The following is a 19,376-nucleotide window of genomic DNA, read 5'->3' as shown; positions in this document are numbered from 1 at the left end:
TGTCTCCTTTCTTCTCCCCTCTTTTATCCCTCTCCTTGTGCCCTCTTGCTCGACACATCTCCGTTCAACTTTCCACTTTTATCGCGTCTTCCTCTCCCTTCGCCGGTATCTCTTTCCTCTCCACCCTTACGCTCGGTTTCCGCGCGGACCTCTCGCTCGGTCTTCCGGCGAACCATCCTCCCTCCGATGGTCGTGTGCAGAGCCGACGTTCGCCACCACCGTTGCCGCTACCCTACCACCGATTTCGAGCAACCAACTCCCTCGGCTTCCACCTCCTCGTCCTCCCCTTTAGCCTTCCGGCGGGCACCCTCCCGCGCGCGTTACCAGCCACCAGCGATCCCCACGGCCACGACCGAGAACCGAGACCGAACGAGAGTCGTCGGTTCTCCGCCAGTCAGCCATCCGACTCGCCGCTACGCCACGCCACGCCGCGCGCTGCGTGTGTTTCCGAATTGTGTTTCGATAAAAAAAGAAGAAAAACTAGTCCGTGAAGATCCTGTTCACCGTCCATTAACGCCGACATCTCGCACGTTGTTACGGTGGTCCGACGAATTTTTGTTCCGTAACCCGGTGACGGTACCCGGGCGAGTAACAGTGAACAAACTGATCGACGACGATAGACAAACGTTGACAGTAACGAACAAGCACCGGAGCTACGGTGCCGTTTGGCCGCGTGTGTGGGAGGAGAGAAAAGTAAGACAGCGAGAGCGTGGCGAGTGTGACACGCGTCAGTGAGGACACGCAGCGAAGAGGTCGTCAAGCTTGTGCGGTGATCTTCCTCGTGGTTGCCCCCGACGTCCTCGCGCTTGCCCTCAACGTCCTCGCACCTCGTGTGGCACGTGTGCGTGCAGCGACGTAGGACACTCATTGGTCAGCCACGCATATGGATCATAGGTTAGATTTGCACACGCACGTTTATCCCGGTTAGGCGCGAAAGAAAGGGACGAAGAGGCTGAGTGAGAGTTCGAATGAGCGAGAGTGAGAGAGAAGGAGGAGAAAGCAGTGAGAATGGGAGAAAGGGAGAGGAACACGCGAGAAATGAGCGCGCAGACACGCACACGCGACCGTCCCCGTGGTCGACTCGACGACTCGGCGAGCGGCGCGTGCTGGTAACCTGTTGCCGCCTCCGAGAACAAAACTCCAAAGCCGGTAATCGGGAGCTTAAGGATTCGCTGATATTCCCGCGAAACTGTTTATGGCCTGAAATTCTGCCGCATGGATTTCGAATGTCTATTATCGCCCACATTTCTTATGGCACAGATTAAACATAAACGGAGCTTCCTTGCTTCTTTAGACCGGGGACACATTTCGGGCTACATTGTAACTGAAACGTTGAAGTTACAATATATTTCGTGTGTTTATTTTTAAAATGGTCCAGGAAAATATGAGTTCAAACACTAAGGTTCATTCATTCCTTTTATCACTAAGGTTCAGACCCTGCTTGTAGACTATAATGCGATTTCTTCTTGTAGGATTTTGTGAAACTCATTTCTAAGGAACTAGAATTTTATAGACTATCTTTTTCCTAAAACCAATTATGTATACTGTTATTGTACTGTTGGTATTTGAACGGAGGAGGTAAAATAATTCCTTGGTCAGTTTTAATTCTCAGTTGGATGAATGAAATTTTTGCTTCTACAGCTGAAACATGATTGCTTGTAATTTCAATGAGAAATGGCAATTCTTCTTTCGCAATTAACAATGAATTATACTTGAGAGTAGTTAGTTTAGCCTTTTCGTTGTTTGTTGAAGACCGAATGTCTTAAGGATGACATCTAATTATTTAGCCATCTTCAATTATCTTCAAATAGAATCTTCAGAAACTAAAATTTTAGAAAAGATACCTTTGTTTGGATGAGAATTTAAAGTCAGGGTATAAATAACTGAGGATAAATAAATAAATAACTGGGAATAAATAAGTTTGTGAAGTAGAGGATGTAGGATTCATTAACAGAACATAACACAAATAATAGATAGGTTTATGTTGTTTGCAATAATTCCACGATAGAATCCTAGGAAAATGGTGGTCGACGAGTTAATCGCTGTGCAATAACGTATTTATTAAAATAATTGTCACAACTTAAGTTTGAAGTTGTAAGCAAATTACGTTTAGAAGCACTCACTAATTTTCCTATTAAATTACAACAAATATTTGTACGTGATTCTGGCTCATTTCGATCTATCGTGAAATCCAGATTAAAAGATTTGAAAGATGTGTTAATTTCAATGATAATAATATTTGACTTGAGACAGCAATAATAATATTTAATCGTTGGAATATTTGTTCTCTTATACGTCATCTTCTGAGTTGACTTTATTGTTGAAGCTGATATTTAATGGAGTCGATTGCTGTAGGGAGTATAGATAAGCTGTAGACACTTCAGTTATGTGATTAATCCTATCGCTATGTCCGATTCTAATCGTCATAAAGCGGTCACTTATGTTAAGAGCAGCTATAGTTCGATGTAAATTATTTCATAATGACGGATGTAAAGAAAGTTCCATAACAACTGAAATGAAAGCGGTTAGAAATGAGATTTTATAAACAAAATTATTATGTTGTAACAGAAATAGATTCAATAGAGGAATAAGATTATTTTTACAGTGGAAACTAAAAATTAAACGTCTACGTTATTAATAAGTTCTCTGCCGGATATAATCCTTTTCAATATGTCAGCGTTAATATCTTTCATGACGCAATTATCGTTTCTTAAAATATTCCATTCTAGCGATTTTCCAGGAAGAGGAAATTTAACTTTCACAAATCACTGAAAACGTTCAACAAGAACAGTGAACAAAATTATATTCTTAACGTAAATTCATAGCAGTGAAGTGATTAGTGCAATGTGAACTAAAAAAATGCAACGGTGAATCGTAGCAGAATTTACTAAAATTGTCTGTGCTCGAACTTTACAAACGTTCTCTAAATTCTCGACGGTAATCTAATTAAATGCGCCATTACGTATGCGTAAATACGTCAATGGCAAAAGTGAAAATTTCGTGGTGAAAGAGTTCCCTCGTGAACGTAGCGAGCTCTAGAAATTAATGCAGTGAAAACAGAATTTAGTAGACGTGGAATTTGTAAGTAACTGTAGAATAGCAATCTGGTCTACGAGCCAAGAGCTAGCTCTGTTTTGAAACAATATACAGTCGCTAAATATGTGCATATGATATTTGTTGTTCTTCGAGTCTCGGCCATTTCCAAACAACGCCGCGCACCTGTTCCGTTTTCAAACGTGTTCACCTCTTTCGGCTTTTGTGTAAACATAGTTATCCATTTTAAATAGTGTAACGTGTAGGATTATTGAACATTCGCAAATTCTACTATAACAAAGTGGTCATTTATATTATAAGTCGACGTATTTTGTACTAAATTCGTTAACTATTGCAAAAATTAGAGGTTCTATTTTTTGGAAGATTTGTCTTGTTACTAGAAACAGGACATTTGTCTTGTTACCGGGAAGTTTAGTCATAGGAATGTTTGAGTAGGAACGCTGCTTCCAAGTAGTATTGTACGTCACTGGTCAGACACGCAGTGCAGGTGTTTTCTCAGAAACAGGTATTTTTAAACGCTTATTTCCTGCAACATTCTTACTCACAATTTGTTTAAAATTCTACTGTTATATAGTATGTTGCTTTGATATTTAAATGTTCCATTTGCACCGAATAAAAATTGTGAAAAACTTACAATTTGGGGGTGTATTTGAAAACGTTCCGATTTAACAACTCAGAAACTTGTAGTCTTAAAAATTCAACAGTTCAACTACGCTAAACTTCAAAAATTTCAGCTGAACACTACAAACTTATAAAACTTTAAACTTCAGTCACCTAAAAATCCATGAATTCAAAAATATTAGTACTTTAAAGTACATATTCAATCCTAAACTTGAAACCATTGTTTCTAACCAAAGTAAATCTTCTAATGTACCACGTCACAATACAAATAAACCCTAATCGAAACAGATTCAACGTCTTCAGTACACAGTCTTTCAGTAATTACATTTACCGTCTGTATTAAAACGAATTTCTAAAATCCATTCACACCCAGTTCGATATAACTTTTCCGTACGCGTGTGACATTAGCTGAGTCGTCTGTAGGTGTCTGGAAGGAGGCTGTGAAAGTGGGATACGTGAAGAAGGGCCAGCACGTCAAGCAATATACGATATATATCTTTGTAGCAGGCTACGTGACCGGAAGCCTGAGCAGGTTAAAGTCGGATTTGTAACGTATTTTTCCTGGATGTGAAAATACCTATCGACTGGCACGCAGCGTGTCAGCGGCGTTTCGCAATTTCCGTTCCCGTAGCCCCGATTGACGCGGATGAAAGCAAAGATTTACGCCGAAAAGGTGAGAACAGCGATGAATATGTATTCCCGTCTGCAGCGTGCCGAAAAAGCTCAACGTTAGCTTTTTGCACTGTTCTGGAATTCCCGTGAACGTTGCAGCGCTGTTTTTCCCTCGATCGAAGCTCATTTTTCATCGGGCCGATAGAAGTTGACAGAAATTGCCAAACGCCCAATTCCCTTCTTGTCCGTTTCGTGTTTGTTCTCTGAAATTCAATGCGAACGGCTCCTTTTCCGAGTGGCATTTTCGATTTCCTCATTTTTCCGTCGGTTTTTCATCGATGCCGCAGAAATCTGTTTTCCCTGTGGCGAGGAAGTTTATTCGCCTGCGTTCTCTCAGTGAGATTTGGGATACGCTAAGATAAATGAAATGTTCTATTTTCTACTTGTAGCTTTTCGACGTAATCTGAGACGTCATCAGACTGCATCGTCGCAAATTACATGACCAGAATTCTAGTAGTCTGACGCGTTGTTTGCCGGTTAATCGCAGATAAATCACTGTGACTTCTTTTAGCAGAATGTTTTGTTTACGTCTTAAAGCTGAGGGTGTTATGTTAGGTCAACAATCTTTCATTTTTTCTTTAATACGATGAGAAGTTACTTCTGTAATGGTGATGATAGAATTCGGGTAACATGTGGACGGCCATGCTGGTCATATGTGACGACGAAATAAAGGTAACATGTGCACTACCATGATGGTTGTCTGAATGATGTTATATATTCAGTCAAATTAATTATTTATAGAAAAGCAAATGAAAAGAACGTTTGAGGGCACTTAACATAGAGACAATGCTATACACTGGCAGATTAAAAGAAGAAATTTAAAGATTAAGTAACTTTCTAAATAAACTTGTTCTATCACAGTGTCTGACCACATCAATCTTCAATGTGGTAATCAATGTCCTAACAGTTTGTTCACTATGTTCACATGACATAGCCTGCTATTTTTACAGTTCTTTATTTCTGGTATAATCTATAGCTCAATAGAGTTTGTGTAGATCTTTGTATACTCAGAAGAAAGTGGCTTGATATGCAATAATATTCGGTGAGATTAATAGATGAAAGATGTGGAATACCACAAAATGTGGAATAGTGTACCTTACACGAAATGTGACAAAATATGAAGTAATATGTTTAATATACAATGTGACTAAATATGAAATAGTGCACATAATGTCCACATATCCACATGTCCCACTATGCAAATATTTCAACCTTCCATCATCCAAATACTAGCACACCTAAATTACAATAAACACAAGATTCTCCAAATGTCTCCACAAAAGAACCTCTGCTAAAAATTGCAAAATGCCGTATCTTCAAACCCATAAAAATCTCCGAGTTCGCATGTCATTGCGATCCACATGTCCATAAAACAGCACTTTCAAAAAGCGAACACAAAATAGACCATTCAGAAGCTGGTAACATGCCCAGCACATAATATCCACATATCCACATGTCCCACTATACGAATATTTCAGCCTTCCATCATCCAAATACTAGCACACCTAAATTACAATAAACGCAATATTCTCCAAATGTCTCCACAAAGGAGCCTCTGCTAAAAATTGCAAAAAGGCTAAATACCTACAAATTGCAAAATGCCACATCTTCAAACTCACTAAAATCACCAAGTTCACATGTCAATACGATCCACATGTCCATAAAACAGCACTTTCAAGAAGCGAACACAAAATAGACTATGTAGAAGCTAGTAACATGCCCAGCAATGATCTCGTCCGTGCTAATCAGGATTTATGGAGGCACTTTTCTGCAAGTTGCAAGCAGCAAGGACGTCCTTTAATACGATTCGAGATCCTGTCGTGTATGCAACTTGGCTACGAGAACAGGCCGAGGTCAGGTACGTTATGTACCTTTGTCCGTGTAGGACACATATAAATGGTGTCCTACTCAGGTATAATGCATTACGGCAGGGCGTTGCAGTAGGATACAGGGAACGTGCACGTTGCATTGTCGGAGAATAGAGTATGCACTATACACACCAGAACTGTACTGAATTATACTCCGTTATGGTTCTGCCTCTGTAGGCGCTGGGCACTAGAGGATCTTGCTAGCATACATGCTTGTATCCAATATGTCCAATACCTGATATCGTAACCATCGTCTAGCAGTATCGAAAGGGACGTATTTCTCGTTTATAGCTTCATCTTCTAACGGCGAATTGCGCCTCAGACACGGTTGCGAAAAGTGTTCGTGTCTTTACAGTTTTATGGTAACGGAGTAATTCGTAGATGCGTACTTACGTCGATCGTGAGGAGTGGGGAGAACAATACTGAAGCTGGATTTTTAGATACTTGACATAAATTTTTAGATAGGGAGAGTAGGAATGATAATTTTGGACATTTGTGGAGGTGGAAAATTCTGATTTTCAGATGTATGTTTTTGCAAGTTTAGAAATTTGGAGTTTTAGAGTTTTGGAGTTTTGGAATTTTGGCAATTTAGAATTAAGATATTGGGAGTTTGAGATTTGGATGTTTAGAAACTAGGAAATTTGGGAAATTGGAAATTTGAAAATACGGAATTTTCGAACTTTGGAACTTTGGAATTTTGGTATTTTGGAGTTCTGGAATTTTGAATTTTGGAATTTTGGAATTTTGGAATTTTAGAAATTTGGAAATATGAAAATTCTGGATATTTCAAAGTTTGGTATTTTGGAGTTCTGGAATTTTGAAATTTTGAAATTTTGGAATTTTGTATTTTGGAATTTTGTATTTTGGAATTTTGGAATTTTGGAATTTTGTATTTTGGAATTTTGGAATTTTGGAATTTTGGAATTTTGAAATTTTTGAATTTTAGAAATTTGGAAATTTGGAAATTCGAAAATTCTGGAAATTTCAAAGTTTGGTATTTTGGAGTTCTGGAATTTTGAAATTTTGAAATTCTGAAATTTGGAAATTTTAGAAATTAGGGAATTTTGGAAATTTGGAAATTTGAGAATTTGAAAAATTGGAAATTTAGAAATTTAGAAATTTGGAAACAGAAATATCAAATTTTTTAATTCCCCATTTTGAAGTGTCGATCTACAAAATTTAAAAATAATAAAACAAAAATTTCAGCCTTCCATATTTTTCAAATTCCAAATATTTTTTGCCAATTTTACAACTTTCAAGTATAAAAATTTACAAATGTATAAATGTACATTTCTCAAATACAAATTCCTAAACTAGAAAATTCACAAATTTTCTAATTTTCTTCCAAGTCGTATAATTTCCACCGGAACATCTCATTACACTTGCATTTAACAAACATTCTTCGATTCTCATTGAAATTTTACGTTAATCGTGTATACGACACCCACGACGCTACATTTTATCAGTTATGTTCGCATTCAAATCGAACTCTCTCTTTAAACAACTCGAATTATGCAGTAACGTAGGTATTTTTTATGATCAAATTCAGATCAATACCGCAGCTAACATAAATGTCACTAGGGAAAGCACTTCGAACTTATTTACGCCTTTATTGCTAATATCGTTTCTCATGCTCGATTGTCCCCAATGGTCATATCAGTTCCTGAGCAGTCGGAAACTCGATAGTGCCTATTGATATTTCTTAGTTTCCTTTTTTATTGCATATCGTCTTCCGTTCGTTGACCGTGGGAGATGGGAATCTTGAAACTTTTATCGGTCGTCAAGTCTTACAAGTGTTTCAACGATCGGAGACTTTCTGCGATCGTTTTGTGGCGTATCTTCACACCTGCTTGCTCGTATGATCGATCGTTCAATGTGGTAAAATATTGCAAATTTTTATTAGCTCTTTCATGAAGCCGTCACGATAAAAAACATTTTTAATTTTAAATATACGTCTTATATTTTTTTACTGACTTTCCTTCGTTTTTAAATTAAATTCGTTTCAAACTTTTTTTAAATTAATTCATTTTCATGTGTGGATTGAAGGGTCATTTTGACCCAATATGTTTATACATTATAGTCAGTATAATTTTTTATGAGCAGATTTCGTTTGAAAACTGTTTGAATGTCAGTTGAAGTATCACAGTTAATAGTATTGTTACAAGAATTGAAAAAAATATTTTAATATTATTTTGAATAAGAAATAAAAAAATATTAAATCTTGCTACCATTTTGTATATAAAATAGGAAATGTTAAATTATATTTATTATTTCAGATAAAAAGTAAAGAATGTAAAATTTTAATTATTCTACATGAAAGACAGAAAGTATATCTTATTAATTTAAATTTAAAAAAAAATCAGAAAATGCCTAACGACTTACTGTAAATAAAATCTAATAGTATAACATCTAATTAATCACTGCAAATAATATTGAATCCCCAAATAAATTATGCATAGTTATATAATTAACCCTCTTAAAATAACACTCTTTCTTATACTTGAATCACTACATTAATCATTTCAACCAATTAACAAAGATTTATTTTTCTGTTTCAGGTAAGTGGACCAAATAAATCACACACACGGCAGGACCCGCTATTCCGATCGATATTATCGTATCGATAACGGCATAGTAAGTCGAAAGACAGGTAAGCCGAGAAGCGTTGAACCGTTGGGAGGGGATGCAATTCACTTTGTAATAAAAATGGAAATTAACACGGACTACGTGGGCGGAAAACAAGGCTAACCTCCATCAGTAGCGCGAAGAGGGTAACGCGGAAGCTTGAATAAACAAACTCACCCCAACTGCTTGGTTGGCACCCTCTTCATCGTCTCCATCAGTCCAGAGGCATGGGCCAAAGGACGTTGTTATGATTGCTAATGGAAAACTATCCAATTCAAAGAACAAAGTGAAGTAACGAGTTACTTCACCAACCAACGAACACACTGAAAGATGTAAGAGTTTGGGATGGACGAATGAAGAGAAAATGGCACGGTTTGTTAACGTTAGGAATGAGGTCGGAAGATCGTCCGCGAGCGAAAGTGGTTTCATTTGTTACGGATAAATATGATCTTCGGGAACCAAAATCTCTAGAAGAAAAGACACAATATTACCAAACATATACACATTACTAAACTATTGTGCTTAATTCATTTTTTGAGGTTAGATTCAAAACTCTACCTTTTGCTCAGGTTTTTATGTACAAAATTTAGCCCACCTTTGATACCAGATACTAAAAGAGTAGCAGTTTTCCAGATGGTATTCTTTTAGGAACCGTTTGCGCTCATCTTTTTATATTAAAAAATTCTTGGGCTTTTTTAGTTTAAATCACGTGAAGCGTCAGAACGTATTTATATTCATTTTTAATTGAAATTACGGTTTCATTACGGACGGTGGAGTAATCTCAGGAAGTACGTGGGTTTATATGTGGGTTCAGACTTTTGGACTCAATTATAACAGAAATGATTGGAGAGTTAGTATGCTTGCGATAGTGGAATCAGGCAAAATATGGAAGTACGTGGGTGGATCAAATATGTATGTCAGACTTCTAGAATTAATTATAACATGAATTATTGCAGTAGGTAGTAAACTGGTACCATTGGTTTATTCTAGGTTAAATCAGGTAACTGCGGTGAACCACAATTTTATTTAATGAGGGTAAATAATTTTTGTTACTGAATTACGAATTAATTTCATGTTGAAATACTAAAAATTAATTGACAATAAATTAAGTTGAAGTAATTTTAATAACTTTTAGAAAAATGAGCATACAAGTTTATCTTCACAATAACAGATTTGAATTTTACCGCCATTTGAGGTTACATCTCATTTATGCCAAGATGACAGACATTTTTCTATAACTAAGTCTGATATTAATTTATAATATTTTTTAAAATAATTTAAATATATGATAGACACGACCTAAGATTTTTGAATTTTAGATTTCTAGAAAAGTTTCTTAACAATTATTAAGTTTCTTAATAAAATTCTTAACAATTCTACTTAACTTATGACTTTCACGAAAAAAAGAGCACAAGAACGAGAAGCGTTCATATGGACACAATGCAAAGAAATAATTATCGTTTCCAAATTTTTACCAAATTTTGGTAAATTATATTTTTATCTTATTTATCATAAAATTGGGGATGTAACAGAATATATTTCAGTGCTTCATTTTAAATCAATACCAATATATAATTTTATTACACGAATATGTTGCATTTTCTTACAAAAATTTGTTTTCATAAAAATCAATTTGAATTTTCGCGCCGTTTGAGGCAATCAGTAGAATAAATGTCTGATCTATCATTCTCTTAGCAATCATTAATTTTTACTACTATCTTGAACAATATATACAAAGTGGCAAACTTTAAAAGTACCAAAAAGTATAAATTTTGAATTTTCAAAACAGCACAAAATAACTATTTTGCAAAGTCAACCTCTCACAAAAACGTAGAGAGAAAAGCGTTATTTCCGTATGGATACAATTGCAATTTATCACTTTAACTGTCTGGCGATATTGAAGAGAATGGAAAACAAGCCTGTTGTGTCAAAAGATCGTTTGATCTCTGTATTTCTCTGTCCCCGCCGAAATTGTCCGACAATTAGCAAGATCTTGCTCGTATTGGAATACATGCATTTGTCCCTTCGGGAACCTCCGGACTTTTTAAGCTTAAGTCCCGGCAAGATTTAAATTTCAAAATTTCAATCTGGCTTGCAAATCCGTTCGTCGCCATTCGTATGCGCGCGCATCCGCACTTCCGCCTCCTGTTGGATGCCGACAGATTGCACCGACTCGACATCAAAAGTCTTTTACGTCGCGTGTTCTCTTCTTCTCTTTCAGTCCTTCTTCTCTCCTCTTTACCTCATTCATTCTATTTGTTTATCCATTTACTTATCCATCTGTACGTTTACTTGTTCATTTGGGAATTTCTTTTGTTTCAATTCACCGTTCGCTACTATTGTTTCAATTCGTCGTTCTTTCCTTTTGTCTATTCGACATTAGTTTCGCTTTTCATTTTTAATACTGGAATTACTAGAGGGATCGAATGACCCCTTTACGAGCTGTACAGTTTGTTTAGGTGGTTTTCATTGAAATTTTTGGTGATTTTCATGGTGATAGAGTATTAACGTGTGTATTACTTTAGGGAATTTCATTTTTGGTTCATTTTTAGTTTAAAAAGAAGAGAAATTGTAAATAAGTGTGAAAGAGAATGATATTCTAATGTTATTAGTATTTGAGAGTTCAAATTTCTTTGTTTCAAAAGGGACTCAGGGAGTTTGGAAATTTTGGGTGTGAGAGGCGTAAGTATTTAGACATTTTTATACTGAAAAATTTAGGAATTTTGAAACACGGACATTTGGAAATTTAGGAATTTAAGAATTTAGAAATTTAGAAATTGAGGACTTGTGGACTTTAGGAATTTAGGAATTTAGGAATTTAGGAATTTAGGAATTTAGGAATTTAGGAATTTAGGAATTTAGGAATTTAGGAATTTAGGAGTTTAGGAATTTAGGAATTCAGGAATTCAGGAATTTAGAAATTTAGAAATTGAGGAATTCAGGAATTTAGGAATTTAGGAACTTAGGCATTTAGGAATTTAGGAATTTAGGAATTTAGAAATCTGGGGATTTAGAAATTTATGAATTTACGAATTTAGGGATATGGGGGTTTAGAAATTTAGGAATTTAGAAATTTAAATATTCAAGAATTTAGCAATATAGGGATTTTGGAATTGGGAAAATGGAAACTTGGGAATTTGGAAATTTAAGTATTTGATAATTTTATAATTTGGGAAATTGGGGAATTAGAGACTTGGAAATTTGGGAAATAAATAATTTTACAATTTGTGAAATTCGAAAATTTGGAAATTGGAAAATAGGGAAATTATAAAATTGGAAAACTGAGGAATTGAAAAATTGAAAAATTGAAAAATTGAAAAATTGAAAAATTGAAAAATTGAAGAATTGAAAAATTGGAAAATTGGAAAATTGGAAAATGGGAAAATTAGGAAATTGCGAAATTGGAAACTTGGAAATTTGGGAATTTGGAAGTATGGGAACTTGGAAATGTGAAAATTAGATGACTTCATAGTTTGTGAAATTGGAAAATTGAAAAATGAGAAAATTGAGAAATTGGGAAATTGGGAAATTGGGAAATTGGGAAATTGAAAAATTAGGAAATTGAGAAATTGGCAAATTGGAAAATTGGGAAATTAAAAAAATATTATAGGAGTTCATAGTGCATTAAACTCCATCAGTATACTGAACAGTTTATTACATCTAACGCATCCCCCAAATAAATCCAACATCAATAAATTAATAGACGATCCCACGTTTCCCTAAAATCATCATCTCAACGATCGAATGATCCCCAGTACACGTAGAACAAATCAACCTCCTCCAGAAAGTTAGGCCACTAACTTGGCGGCTTAATTACTTTACGAGACATTAAGGTGCGGTGTTGGTCGTGGAAGTACGTTTCTGGTCCATCAGTGCAGCTTGTCAGCCGATGGGTAAGGGCGAAGAAAGTAAGGACGAGGGGACGACTAACGTGGTCGAAACTTTTAATTTTTCCTCAAAAAAACTTTAGCTGCTCGTTACGTTGTCCCAAGTGCATCGAGCTCGGCGACGAGGCGAAGCGAAGTGAAATTAAAATTCATGCGACGCGTCTTTTCTCGGCCTCCTCTCCCACGAGGCCCAGAGGGTGTCCTGCAGGACAACCTGCCGGGGGTGTGCGTATATATCCTGCGCGGTTACCGCCGGGAAAGAAGGGATGACTAGGAATCGAGCAGGCGAAGGGGATTTAACTGAATTTGCAAATCAAATTTCGTCCCTGGTCTACGAAATTCTGTCGGAGGTGCGACGAAAAGGGAACGATCGCCTTCGTGCCAATTATCGTTCCTAAACCGACCTTCCATGAGGGCTTCGTGTGTGCTCGTGGTCGCCTTTAAACTGGCTGTTTCCTTCGCGAAATTGTTACTTCCGGAAACTACGGTCTGGAAAAACTGGAGTTTAAGAGAGGTCCTATAATCTTTGGTTATGCTTTCTGTCTGATTTTAACAATCATCAGTGTGGACAAAATGACTACTTTTTCATAAAGTTTTTAGTCTCATTCGAGTTACAGAATTTTTGGAAGTTAGAGAAAGGTCTTGTACTGAATCTTTTGTTACACTCTCTGTCTGTTTTTAACAGTGTATCAGTGGGGTCAAAATGACTACTTTTTCACAAATTTTTTGGTTTCATTTGAGTTACAGAATTTTTGAAGGTTAGAGATATCTTCCTAATGAGTAATAATTATACATACATGCTATCTTATCAAGTTTTATATCTTATTTTTTATTTAAAGGTTTGGCAGTTTTAGATTGAAATATTACAGAAAGTGTTCATTTTTAAATGTAACTCCTTCAGGGTGCAATGTATGGTTTCTTGGTTTAGGATGTTGTAGATAATTTCACAATTTGTGAAATTGGAAAATTTGGAAATTGGAAATTAGAAAATTGGAAAATTGGAAAATTGGAAAATTGGGAATTTGAATAAGATTTTGAATTGGCAGAAGGAAGGAATTAATTTTGCTTATTGTACTAAATACTAATACTAAATTGTACATAATATGTTCATACAATTGTACATAGTCATTAATTGTATACACACATTAATGTGCGACGTTAGGATATCTAATTTCAATTGATTCCGACTGATCACCCAAACATTAATTCTGGTATCAGTAAATCTTCAAAGGTGTGATAGGAATTTCACCACATCGAAGGGTGTTGAAGATTGATATTGAAATTTTTAGAAATTCACAGTTTCACTGTCCTGACGCGATATCGCAACAGTGCAGCTGTATGTGGCTCGATAAATGAACAGAAATTCCCGTTACTGCCGGCCGTAATCAGAGTTTCGATTTTACACTTCGACGGCTGCTGTCAGACGTTAATACCACTCGACCGTTCGTTTTCGACAATTTTATGTCGAACGCTTCTGTATGACTTCCAGCTCTAATTACTGATACTGTCCCTAGGTGGGTTCCTGAAAAATTGAAAAAAAATCCACATTCCGTAACTGTTACGTAATCTAATAAACTTCTATCCGTGTCCCATAAATTACTGTCACGAAGAAATTTAAAAGACTGTTATAAATTTAAATGCTCTAAATCATCTCTGTGCATTTTTTAGTCTTTTCATATTTCAAACTTCATAAAATTTTATGTGAGACAATGGTTTAATTTTGTTTATTTTTTAAGTGTGTTTATAAATTTTTTAGTGTGCTTGTGAATTTTTAAAATTTTAAATGTGTATTATGATACTACTTGTATAACACTGGAATTACACCAGTAAAAATTATAGGTCTTACATTCTATTTTTACTTCATTCTAATTTTTTTGCTTCAAGTTACATTTCTTTTCCACAAAGAGGTGCAGACGTTTACAACAATAAGATGTAATATCAACCTTGATATTTTGTATTTAACTGAACAGTCCAAAGATTAATCGGAGATTAAATGCTACCATATCAAGCAATATACCTAATGAAGCTGCAAAATGACTGAACTATAACTCGAAATAAACTAAAATAAAACTAAACGAACTATTAAACTACATTAGCTATTAACCCTCCAGTTCACCCTAACATCGCTAATCATCGCAAACGCCGTGTTAGAACGTTCATCGAATATTCAAACAGTAATCGGCTCAGTTACAGAATCCTGTAAGAGGTTAAAGGAGACAGAGGAATGACTTTCATCAATTTTGTTGATTTGTTCGACTTAAATAAAGCCAGTATACTTGAAACCGAATAATGAGATCGTTAGTCGTCAAGAAGGGTCCAACGATCTCTCTCCTCTCGTCGGTGTCTTGCTTCTTCAAACGTTCTTGGACGATTCGAGAGCTCGCGGTATCGAGACAAGTTGGCAGACAAATGGCTAGATATTCCACTTTTATATTCTTGCGATGTTGGCCTTCGTCTTGTCCTTCCACGAGCTTTTTCTTATTCGTTCCTTGTCACCTTTTAGAACTTTTCAAAAATTGATCTTTGAACATTGCAAAGTTGTATCGGTTCCAAGTTTTTATCAGGATGCTTTTAGATACGGGTGGTTGGGAAGAAACATTGTTCTCCAAATGCGTAAACAATGTTTCTTTCGTGTCTCAAAGTGATGTGTTTGTTTTATCAAAATTTTGTTTTCAAATCTGAGGTTACATCATTTTCATTTTTTAGCAGTGCGTCAGAAGGAGTTAACTGATTACTACTGCAATCTTAAAAGAAATAAAGAAAGTTGAAATGTTAAGAATATTTAGGATCTAAAGATCTTTAACTATGCAAGTTATAATATTTGATTAAAAACTCAGTTCTTCCACAAATATGAATTAGGGTTGTTCCATTTGAACTGTGACGTACGTTACAAGTTTGAACCAACATTAATACTTATTTCTATTTCGAATGTGACAAATAGATTAGTTGAATATACACGGATGTAAATCCACCATTCCGAATTCTATAATGTACTGTTTTGTTTAAAAACACCTTAAAAAACAGTTAGATTTACTTAGATTAAATAAACAGAAATTATTAGTCACTAAAAACAGTAAACTCGAGTAAAATAATTATTTATCGAAACATAGTAACAATTCTGAAAAAAGTATGTTTATCTTCATTCCTATATATAACATAAATGTTTATTTACAGTAGCAATCACCATAATTTTATCAGACTCGTTCGAATAAAAAGAGTTACACGCACAATTAGGCATTAAAGGCGCCCGTAAACGGGGTGTTCCATTGGAAATGAACCAAGCAACTGGTTTCAATTTAATTGATCGTGAATTGTACGTAATTAAACGCAATATTAAATTGATTGAATTGAATGTAATGGTAGATTAATTTAATTGTATATAATAACAGATTGATTTAATCGAACGTAAATCGATGTTTGTGAAAAGGAATTATTGCAATGAACAAATTTGCAAAACTTATTTGCAAAATAATTAGCTTGGATATTTATATTAGAAAAACGGAATAAACTATTAATCGAAAAATATAAATTCGTTTGAAAATATTCGATACTTAAATTTTGTTGTTGTAATATCTTAAATTTTTGCACTGCTTAATTTCTTTTACTTATTTTTAATTCTTTTACAAAATAGATGAAGGGAGATGTTTTTAGTGAAGTGTATTGCGAGAGTGTAGAGTGTGTGACAAATATATTTTTCATTTATTAAAAGTAGTGAAGAAATGAAATTTTCAAATTTCTGATAGATAAATTTCTACATTTCTGAATATCCAAATTTTCAAATTTCCATAAGCTTGAATTTCTACTTTTCTAAATATCCAAATTTTCAAATTTCCATAAGCTTAAATTTCTATCCTTTCAAATATCCAAATTTTCAAATTTCTACTTTTCTAAATATCCAAATTTCCAAATTTCCATAAGCTTAAATTTCTACTTTTCTAAATATCAAACCTTTTAAATTTCCATAAGGCCAAATTACTACTTTTCTACATATTCAAGTTCTCAAATTTTCATAACTTCAAATTTCTACATTTCTGAATTCGTAAACATCCAAATTCCAACTTCAACATTTCTAAATCCCAAATTGTCAAATCCCAAATTCTACATTCCCTCACACCCAGGTGTTTGGAAGCGCAAGTTAAACTTGTCAGAATAGAAAAATGGATAAATGGTAGTACAATTGACTCACAAACACTAATTAGACCAAAAGCAGTGATAGTGGACAAACTTCCGAAAAGTGAGTGAGATAGTGCAACTTGCATTGGATTAATCACGCGCCAACTGTCCAAATCTCCAAATTCCTCAAACTCCCAAATATAAAACTTACCTATAACTCATAATTTTAAACCTGTGAACTTACAAACTCCCAAAATCAATTTCGTATCTTCAAAACCTATCACAACTCTAATAGCAGTATCCCTTTCCGTTACACAGCCATAGGTTGAAAAGACACGAAATTTGCTATCGCGTAATGCACAGTCGAACCAAAATTACAGGTTTCACGAACGTTCCGCCGCGAGTAACAAACGTTCGGTTTCCGTGTAACGCGTTAAAAAGCGTGCGTGTACCTGAGCCGATCTCTGTTCGGCGTTAACCGTAGAAATTCGCGTAAAGTGAACGCTTTCATCGAACGCGACGCGTCGAACAGGTTATGACAGGTGTAAATTTATCGAAAGCAGGAATAATTTGTTCCCCTTTGATCAAAATATCCCGGAATTTTTGCATTGATGGATGACCGGCTTGCCGATATCGACACGTGTCAAGCCGTATCTTTTATTCGCTGTGCCCCCGCTGGGAAAGGGAACACCTCTTTGCCCGCGTCTTTCCCTTTTGCCCGAAATTCTAATCGATCACCCGGTCTCGTGGCGGCAATTAAACTCGTCGAATCAAAGTCATCTCGAATCGATTTTTCTCGGATCTGCGGAGCATCGCAAACGAAGACATCTGCTTGGGATTCTGCCCCTGGTGGGCAGAGATTTCGGTGCCCGCTGTAATCCGGGCTGCACGGACTTTCTATGAAGCTCCGGAATAGGTTAATCTCGACGGAGCAAGTTTCGTAGGGCGGCCTAATCCGAACAACTTAATACTCCACGGTAAAGGGCCGTACGAACGTGCCCGGGCATCCACACGTACCTATACACGTGCAAGTGTTGCGTGATAAGAATCCGAACCGATCGTTAACTTCCCCGAATAGACCGCAATTCAGTAAGTCATCGAATGACGTTATTTTTCATTTGGAAGTTTACTGCTTGTTGTTATTGCTGTTTGCGAAAGTTTCGAATATTGGTATTCTGCAAGATTTGCGAAACTCGTGGAGTGAAACGTTCGTGACGGATGGTAGCTTTTGATGGATGGGTTTTATGTTTTGTCTTTGATTGTTTTATATAGTTGGTTTGTTGAATATTGAGCTTAGGTGTATTCAGCTCAACATGGTTCATGTGCATTTGATATTATACTCCACATAATCCAAGTGTGATGGGTTATATGTTTTGTCTTCGACTGTTTTATGTAGTTCAGGTTTGTTGAATATTGAGCTTTGGTGTATTAAGCTCAACATGATTCAAGTGCATTTGATATTATACTCCACATAATTCAAGTGTGATGGGTTATATGTTTTATCTTCGACTGTTTTATGTAGCTGGTTTGTTGAATATTAAGCTTAGGTATATTAAGCTCTACACGGTTCAACTGAATTCGACACTATATACTCCACATAATTTAAGTGTGATCAACATTATGTTGTTAGGTCAACGTTTACATTAAACTATATTTACTTCAAGTGTACTTGAACCCCTAACCTATAATTTTCTAGGCGTCCTTTACAGCTACCTAATGTTACAACATTAAAATATCTAAAGAATGTAAAAATGTTAGGCACATTTTGACTTCAACAATTCTTGATGATGCATATTATAATAATTGATCTCTAAAGTCAATTGTAGTGAAAATACGAGTCTGGTTTATCACATTCTAACTGTAATGTGCATCATGTATGCCACGTGTTGTAGGGTATGGGATTAAGTTATATTCAATGTAGTTCAGCTGCGCTCAACATTAAGCTATATTCAACGTAGTTGAACTATGTTCGACATTGAGCTACATTCAAACAGTTTAAATATATTTGACATTAAGATTCATTGAACATAGTGCAACTGTGTTCAATATTAAGCTTTATTCAATATACATGTTCATAATTTAAACTTGTAAGGATGGCTAAATAATACACACACACTTACAAACTGTACTCAGCAAAATTCAGCTGTGATTTGAATATAATTCAATTGTTATTGTAAGGACTTTGCATATATACAGGTACTGCATACTTTTATTTAACACAGTTCACTTGTATTCAATATTAATACAATATTAATAATAGGTTGACCATGATCCACATTGAACTACATTTGATGCAGTTCAGATGTGTCCCATATTAAGCTTCATTCAACACACTTCAGCTGTGTTTATCATTGAAAAAATATTTAGTACAATTCAATTATGATTTGAATATAATGTAATTTAGTCTTCTAGGGACTTTACATATGTGCACCCTTTGCAGTCCTAAACATCCTCGATCATTAACGACCTCTTTAACATCAAACACATAAACACTAGTTAAGATCTACCTCACCAAAGCTTTGTTTACCCAGATAAA

The 19,376-nt window shown here is 35.5% G+C and overlaps 1 protein-coding gene across 2 annotated transcripts in view; it reads left to right on the top strand.

Moving 5' to 3' along the window:
- The first annotated feature begins 359 nt into the window (after positions 1–359).
- Positions 360–19,376, top strand: part of LOC100879998 (bruno 3) — a 465,868-nt gene continuing 446,851 nt past the window's right edge. For both annotated transcript variants that reach the window (XM_076539338.1, XM_076539340.1), the window contains exon 1: positions 360–894. The gene's annotated coding sequence lies outside the window, so the exon portion shown is untranslated. The remainder of the gene's footprint in view (positions 895–19,376) is intronic.

The sequence above is a fragment of the Megachile rotundata genome, chromosome 13 (assembly GCF_050947335.1).
Source record: "Megachile rotundata isolate GNS110a chromosome 13, iyMegRotu1, whole genome shotgun sequence".
In the NCBI taxonomy this organism is placed as follows: Eukaryota; Metazoa; Arthropoda; class Insecta; order Hymenoptera; family Megachilidae; genus Megachile; species Megachile rotundata.
This window is presented reverse-complemented; position numbering and strand designations above follow the sequence as displayed.